This window comes from Corvus brachyrhynchos, unplaced genomic scaffold (assembly GCF_000691975.1).
Source record: "Corvus brachyrhynchos isolate BGI_N302 unplaced genomic scaffold, ASM69197v1 scaffold60, whole genome shotgun sequence".
NCBI lineage: Eukaryota > Metazoa > Chordata > Aves > Passeriformes > Corvidae > Corvus > Corvus brachyrhynchos.
The window spans coordinates 6,367,100-6,375,345 of record NW_008236767.1 but is presented as its reverse complement, the minus strand read 5'-3'; positions in this window follow the sequence as shown (position 1 = coordinate 6,375,345).

The following is an 8,246-nucleotide window of genomic DNA, read 5'->3' as shown; positions in this document are numbered from 1 at the left end:
CAGGGTAGGGACTGCACTCAGCTCTTCCTGCAGAGCAGCCGCAGGTGCTAAACAGCCTCCACATGTTTGCCTTTCCACAGCTGGGAACGGAGATGCCACCTTTGAAAACATCCTTTGTGTGCTTCTGTTCCAGGAGCTGAATAAATATTTGTTATTTTCTCATTTCACACGGCCTCTGCAAAATTATATTATAAAGTGTGTAAATTGTTAGGAAATCTTGGCTAGAAGGCACTACAGACAGCTAGGCATGTAGTACCTCATTATTTCATAGATTAACTAAAAGTGTTATATCTTGCTTACTTGATTGCTGAGTGCAACAATGCAGATATTTATTTTACACCAAACAGATCTGTTGTAGCTGTTTGTGGAAATGGCAATGTCTTCTAAATTTATCTTTAAAAGGATGTATAGTTACAAAGTAACTATAAAAAAGGATGTAAGTAACCTAAAAAAGGATGTATAAAGTAACCTAAAAAAAAGGATGTATAGTTACAAAGTAACTATAAAAGAGGGGGGATTTTTTGTGAGAAAACAACACTCTGCAAATATATGGTGTAGCATTATAGTTATGTTACAGAATCTGAAAGTGTAATTTACAATAAAAACTTGTTCATAAAAATTTTATTTGTTTTTCAAATAAATTTATTTAAATGTTTTAAATTTTGCTTATTCTTTCTTTTCCAGAATTTCTGAAATTTATCTTAAGGTCATTCCCAGTTGTTCAAATGGCAGATGTTTTATTAAACATACAATGTACTGGGATGTATCCTACTTTACTCATCAGCCATTTTTCACTAGCAACTAGGAGATTTTATGTGAATGAAATGATGGGAACTATTGGTGCATGTGAAGAAAGATTGGATTCTTGTGTTTTATACCCCACTAAAAGAGCCCTAATACAATTCACAGCTGCAGGAAAAACCCCTGTGCAATATTTAATGGTATATTGTCACAAACTATATATGGAATTTTACTTACAATCATAATTCCTAATTTTGCAATGTTTAACACAGATAAAAAGCACAACCTGAGTTCAGAAACATAAAACATCCCTTTTCACGTTTGCCTCCAACTTAATTTGTCTTTATTTCATATTTTCAGTAATAGACTCCAAGTACGATTCAAGCATTTCCCTGATTTTTGACCAGGTGTATGTAATATTTATAATCTATTAAAAAACCTGTAGGGAACACTATTGACCTTTAGGGAAGTATTTATTTGCTGTTAATGCTGCAGATTTAAATTTAAGCATATATTCAAGGTGTACATTCAGCCTCAAATAGGTTCAGTTCTATGTTAAATGAAGTTTCTTCAGAGATAGGTAAAATTGTTAAGAAGGCTGCATATATCTGATTTCAAGGAGAAACATAAACAAATATTCTTGTCTACTAAAGTTTCCAACTTTCATTTATCGTCTGCCTCAGTATATTATGCTCTACCTTACTTGGTTTTGCAAAGCTGTTGTTAATATGATTTATTCATAAAAGAAAGTGACAAAACTATGTTGCTAATCCTCCTGACTCCATAATAAATCCTTGCTTGTTTTCTGTACTCTAATCAATAATGCAGAAGCAAGTTTAGGTCCTTGGATAATAAAAGTCTCCATATAAAGCAAGTGCTCTTTGGCAAAAAAAAACCCCAAACAAAAAACAAAACAGGATTTCATATCTCTCTAAAATCCCTTGCACTTTGAAAACTTTTGGGGCTTTCATGTGTGAGCTTTGCAGGTGCCAAGCTGTTTCCCTTCACACTCTGTGCATTGCTGTGCTGGGTCATTAAACCAGCCAGGGACAGCTTGGTTTTGTACCCACAGAATGAAGGACAGAGAGAGCAACACATGCTGTCCTTTGCCTTTTTGTTAGATTTGAGGTTGATTTGTGGCAACATATACTTCCTCTTGCTGAAAGAAATTTAGATATACTGAGCAGGAAAGGTTGTACAACTGTTGAATATAGTGTGCTTAGTCCCCAGTGGAGTTTTGAGAAGCGTGAAACACATTATATTAGATGGATAATAAGTTAAGACTTCCTCTTTTTTAAACTTTTATTCTTTCTTTTTTTTGTTATTGTACTGTACATATGGAATGTGTTAAACTCAACATGTACCTTTGCTAAAAATACCCAATGTTCAAAATACAGTTTGAAGTTAGAAGCATTTACCTCTGAATCGCTGTCCTACATTATGCTACAAACTGCTACTCTTCGTAAGAAATCTTGTATTATAAACAACTATCTTCCTGGGCCTCAGGTGACTTTTAATGAAAGCATGTATTCCCTTTGTGTATTCCCTCAAATTTCTTGCCAGGTGTTAATCTTGACATTTTGAAATATTTCATTTTTTAAAACTTCAAAGTATTTTGCAACATTGGCTGTATAAGAGTGCTTGCTAACTTTAAATACTCCATATTTCTAATATTAAGACTTTGTCATTACATGTACCACTAGTAGGAGTAATGGAAACTCTCTCCACCTGAATTAAGTTCTATCATAAGAAGGTGCTAAATCTCACTTGACCAAAATGGGCTACAGAGTACATTTTCCTGCACAATGAGTCCAGGTCTGTCTTGGCGTATCACCTGAGCTTCTCTTGAAGGAAGGAATAGAACAACCATCTCTAGGAACAGAGTGAATCAGATAGAAACAGACTCTGTCCTCAAGGGAGTCACGTTCTGTAATTACCAGCAACATTTCTAATGCTAAAAAGACTTTACAGGTGAAACTGTTGTCATTTTGCATTTTACCCAAGAAGTACCTGGGTGTTTCAATATGGATGTAACAGTTTCTACCCCTTTAGTCAAGTCCTCTAGAAACACTGTAGATACCTTGATTTCCTCTTCTTTGTTTCCTCTCTCTTAAGAGTGTCCCCCTTACGAGAGCCTGTAAGGAGCTTCCCACATTCCCCCAGCTGCAGAGCACATCTGCACTGGCTGAACCTGTGTCCTCAAGCACCTGCTTGCTCCAGTCCTTTGCAGTCCATGGTGTGGCTGAACAAAGTGACACTACAAAGCCAGCTGCTGGCCCCACCATAGACCTTATTGCTATGGCAGCCCAAAACAGAGAAAAATAATGAAAGGGGAAAAAGAGTTTTCAGCCACCATTCCTCTGTGGAGCTATTGGGAAGGTTACACCTGTGGTTAAGGCGAGAGAAACCACCAAAACAATACATTTTTCCTTCTGAAAAATCACAATTGTACCATGGCATAAAAATCAGAGAATGAGAGAAGTGCTCCACTGTGTATCTTTTCTCCATACAGTATTCGTTGTCTTTCAAAGCTTGAAGAAATATTTTTTTTCAGGAACTGCCATGTGAACCCAAGTCTCACCAACTTCTTGGTGCTTAAGCTACTTTTGAAAAGGAGGCTATGTAGCAGATCTTTAAGTTGGGGATTAAAAAAATTATTATTAGGAGGTATTCATCTGAGTAACATAGCAACTTCTGAAAACTTTACCATGAAACAAAGAATTCATATTTATGGAATTAGTTCAGTTCTCTTAACATACAGTAGTTCTCCTGGGATATCATAAGAAATATGAATGCCATGAGTTTGTATACAACAGAAACTGCACTTATTGTAGAACTAAATAAATTCTTCATATATGTGTCTACTTCCAACGTAATATGTGGTATAGCTGGTTGTAAGTAAACAAAAGTGATGCATGTGTGTGCAGTGATTCATATCCACAGCTGAAATATTTCATGTTTCTTTTAATCTGCAGGAAAATATTTGCAAACAGGAATTATTTTTTCTCATCTATGGAATGAATGTATTGTATACTGATCATCATTAGCCATTCATTGTTAAATAATGTAAAAAAAAAACCAAACAAGAAAAAAATCAACATATCATAATGAAACCATACTTGCATGTTTTATTTGAGGCTTTTATTTCAATAGACTGGCCCTGGGAGTTAATGAATATACTTTCTTCTTATCTGAAACATTAATCTGATACTTGTTTTAGAAGTATTTGGGGGGAAATTACTCCATTATAATAAAGCTGTTGCTAGGAGGCCTGGAGAAACCTAAACCAATTTGGCTTGGAGAAAAAGATAATCAGTGTCTTAGTGCTTTCTTTCTAACGTGCCCCTCGTGCTTTTACCCGAGAGCAGGAAATCAGTGAGTGGAGCATAAATCTCCATTCTGATTGTTTACAGAGCATAATGAGGGCCTCAAGCAAAGAAATGCATCATTTGCTTTGTACCTGCAGCTGAACTGCAATGCGTCCCATTTAATACCCGCCAAATACCATGCTGGACATGGAACAAAAAGCCATCATTTTGGATGAACGTGTTGTTACTCTGCAAGGGTATAATTATTTGGAGGAAAGTTTAAAAAAGTCCATCCCAGAAAACGTTTCTGGTCCTTTCAGATTTTATACTAGTGGCCTCAAATTTCAGTTCTATCATTTTCATTTCTCTCATTTTCTTCCTCGTTAACATCTGATCCTGACATAATTTGCTGCCTTTATTTGTCTTGTCTGCCCCTTTTCCCAAATCCTGTTTCTTTTACTTTTTCTTCAATGCGTATCTCATTCTGGGAGGAATACTGAGATTTTGACAGCGTTCCTCTCCCTCCCTACTCCATGAAAAATATACTTCCTATGCTTTCAGCTGTGTTCATTCAATGGCTGCATTTTCCAAGATGAAGCCTCTCTGGGGGCTTCAGTGGCTCTCTGGCCATCTCCAGATTCCCACCCTGTTTTGCTCACCATGCCTTGCCTGCAGCATGGCTTATTCTCTTTCTCATCTCAGTGCCTCTGATCCTCAAATCCAAAACCTCTTTTTTCTCTCTGAGCATGTTGTGTCTATATCTGTTTCTCTACTACTCTCTGTTGGATGTCCCATTGTTTCTCAAGGTCAAGCAGCTCTAAAATGGAACTTCTCTTACTTTTTCCTAAAGTGCCTTCCTTCCCCCATTCCTCTATCACCAGTTTTCTCTGACATGTTGAAGCTCAGTATTAGGTTCGATCTTTCTCACTTCATTCTTCTTACATTAAGACTTTCACTAGTTCTTTTTGCTTATGCTGGATTATTCAAAATAACAACCCCTTTTTAGTGGGTATGTGATAAAAAATAACCAGCACCGATCCTCTCATAATTAGTATTAACCACTTCCTATTACCCTTTTTTTTTAACCTTTGCAATTTATGCCATCTCAAATAAACTTTACCCAGCCTAAGGCTCACTCACCACAGTCCCCATACATCTTGCTCCCCTTCTTTTTAAGATTCTTTGCAGCTTCTATGTGACAATGTCTCATCTGACAATACCTCATTCCCTCTACTGTCCTCATCTCTCTCTAGATAATGCTTAAGATTTCCCTTCATCTCTCTTTTTCATGGTAGTCTTACCTCTCCAAGCAAGTTTAGTTTTCCTTCCTTTCTTGTTGTATTCCTTTTCTGGGTTCCTCAATCCTCTAAACATATAAAAATTATTTTATATTAGAATCAACTATTAAGAACAAAAAAACCCCCAAACAACCCCAAAACTGGTCAGAGCATACTTTTCATTTCTGATATTTACAAGTCAAAAGGAGGGCAAGAAAGACATTTGTTGCCTTTCAAAGCAAGAAGAAAATACATTGCTGTTTGTCTGTCGTTATACAAGGTACCACAAAGGATTTCTGTAAGAGGTATTACCTATGCTAAATTTCCTGCAGTCAAACCCCATCAGTGAGACTTTAATTTTTCTGTTGCAACAGTAATTTTCTTAAAGACTTGATCCAACAAGGTACTTAAACACTTGCTTGTGTTCAGACTTGTGAGTGACCTCACTGTAGATACCGGAATTGCACACCTCATATACTTGCAATTAAGCACACAAACAATTGTTCTCCTCAAATTGTGCTTTAAGCTAGCTTAGTGGTTATTGCATTCATTTTGCTTTCAGGGCATAAAAGAAATAATTTAAAGAAACATATCTTGCAAGATCCTGAATTTAAGCAGATTTTTCAGGTTTTAAAATATTTTTAGCTGAGGCATTAACTTTATTCTACAGACTGAGACATTAGTCTTCTGACTTTTATGAAAGTTCATAGATAAAATAAAGAGTATGTTAAAAAAATGTGAAATCTTATACTAAAACCCAGGGATGAAAATTCTTGCAATTTCTTCTCTACCTCACATGAAAAATGCTTTACCATAATGACACATTTTAAAAGTGTATTCCTTGTAATGACTACTGACTTCCTCAGAAATAAAGATATAGATAAATGGATATTGAAATGTAGAAACATATGCCATAGAGCCTTTATTGATGAAAAAAAGGCTTGGTGTTCTTTCACAGAAACTACTCCAAGTTATTATAGCATTAACAGTGGTTCAAACACTTCAAAGTTTAATTGCATTGTGTCGGTGCCAAACCAAAAGGTACAACTGCACACAGAAGAGAAAAAAAGACATAATATATGTTTGGTACTAAAAAATGGATATATCCTTAAAATACCAGCCATCATAGGAGGGGTGCTTGGAATACTGAGTAGCATTTATATAACACATAATAAATTTTAAGCTTACAAAGGAAAGAAACTTTTTCTTTATAGTTGAAAGCAGCTCCTTTTCACTCTTTTAACCATTTGCAAGTCAGAATTTCCCATAATAGTGAATAAACCTTCAAAATTTTGCTGTGATGATAAATTCTTACCCCTTCCTCAGGAAAGGAAAGTTTCGTGAGCAGATCACGCAATGAGTGTTCAACAAACTCACAGAGAAGCTGTGAATGCGGCTGAAAGAGCTTGGCTCAGTCTCTTGGATTTGAACCATTTTTTCCTCCCAGAAGTTAACCTTTTTTGGATATCTTCCTCCAACAAATGCCGCCCTTTCTGATCTTCACTACTCCTTCCACATATCCTTTTCCAGAAATTACTGCATTAAAGCATCAGAATCTCCCACTGCTTCAAAATATATATCACACTGAGACAATAGCTCTCAAGGTCACTTCCCAGAATCTTTTCTATTGATTAGCATTAAAAACTATTAGGTGTCTGGCTGGGTGAGTGCCTATTAGGCTACTGCTAGCAGCTCCTGAGGTTTTAGTCTGTTTATGGACGAGCACATGCATAAATTTGGATTTTTTCTTCCAGGTATCCTATTGTTACATTTAAATATTACATAAGGTATGGGCTGGGAGCAAACCAAGGGATTTTCTCACATGGTGCACTGTTGAAGAAGAGCACAAAAAGATGAGCTCTGCATGCCCTGAGTGTCCTGGATGGGAGTCAGCACAGCTCTGTGCAGCAGAGAGTCCCTTTCATCTGTGAGATCAGAGGTTCAGCCTCTGTGCCAATCAGACCACCGCAGCTTTTAGCTGGGAACTTTGGATTTGCGTTCCCATTGTTAAATATCTTCATCTGTGCTTGCTGCCAGCTCAGAAGCAGCTTTGGGCATTGGGAGGATGAGTGTTAAGGAAAGGTGTTGACTTCTCACACGTGTGGGGAGAGTTGGTTGGCGTGTGTCTTCTGCCCGGTGCAGGGGAAAGCACTGAGGACAGTGAGATGAGCCTCCTGTGAGCAGGCTCCCTGGCCAAATGCCATCTGCCTAGAGATGTTCTTCCTCCAAAACAGTTATGAAACTATTTTCCCTCTTGCTGTGGCGATGGGCAATGTGCTGCTTGGGATTTCTCAGTTTTTGCCAGACACTTCTGTGGTGTCACTGTATTCAGGCTTTGGGTAGTTCATATTTCTAAAGAAGAGCTGTGTATGATTCCAAAGTTCTTCTCTGTTCCTATCACACAGGGGGGGAAAATGCTGTGGAGTTAGTTTTTCAATGCAAGGGTTAAAAGCTGCTGACTCTGTTTTCTGAGCTGGGGCCCCAGTTCCATCTATACCCATGCAAGTGACACTCATACTCACAAAACTCACTTAATTGAGGACTGAGTCATTCCCTCCTACATTCAAACCCATGCTTCCAACAGCTGGTACACAGTGTCTTTTGCAGCTTTTAGAGTTTTGGGAGGGGTTTGCTGGAATTTTCTTGTATATACTATATATTTCTTGTTAAATCATGGTCACAGTCTTCCCTAATCCTGACATTCCCAGTTTCTGCTGGCAGCCATCAGTAGCTGTTCTTCCTGTTGTCAGTTCTGCTACTGTTGCTCTTATAAAGATGCTTCTGGGAGTTTCGAGAGGTTTGATTCCATTAGGCAAAGACACCAGCATCAGCCTGGTTCCCATGGCTACCAGCTCCTCAGTCTCTACTCAATACAGACTTTTCAGCCCATCTCATCCAAAAAAAAAAAAAAAAAAAAAAA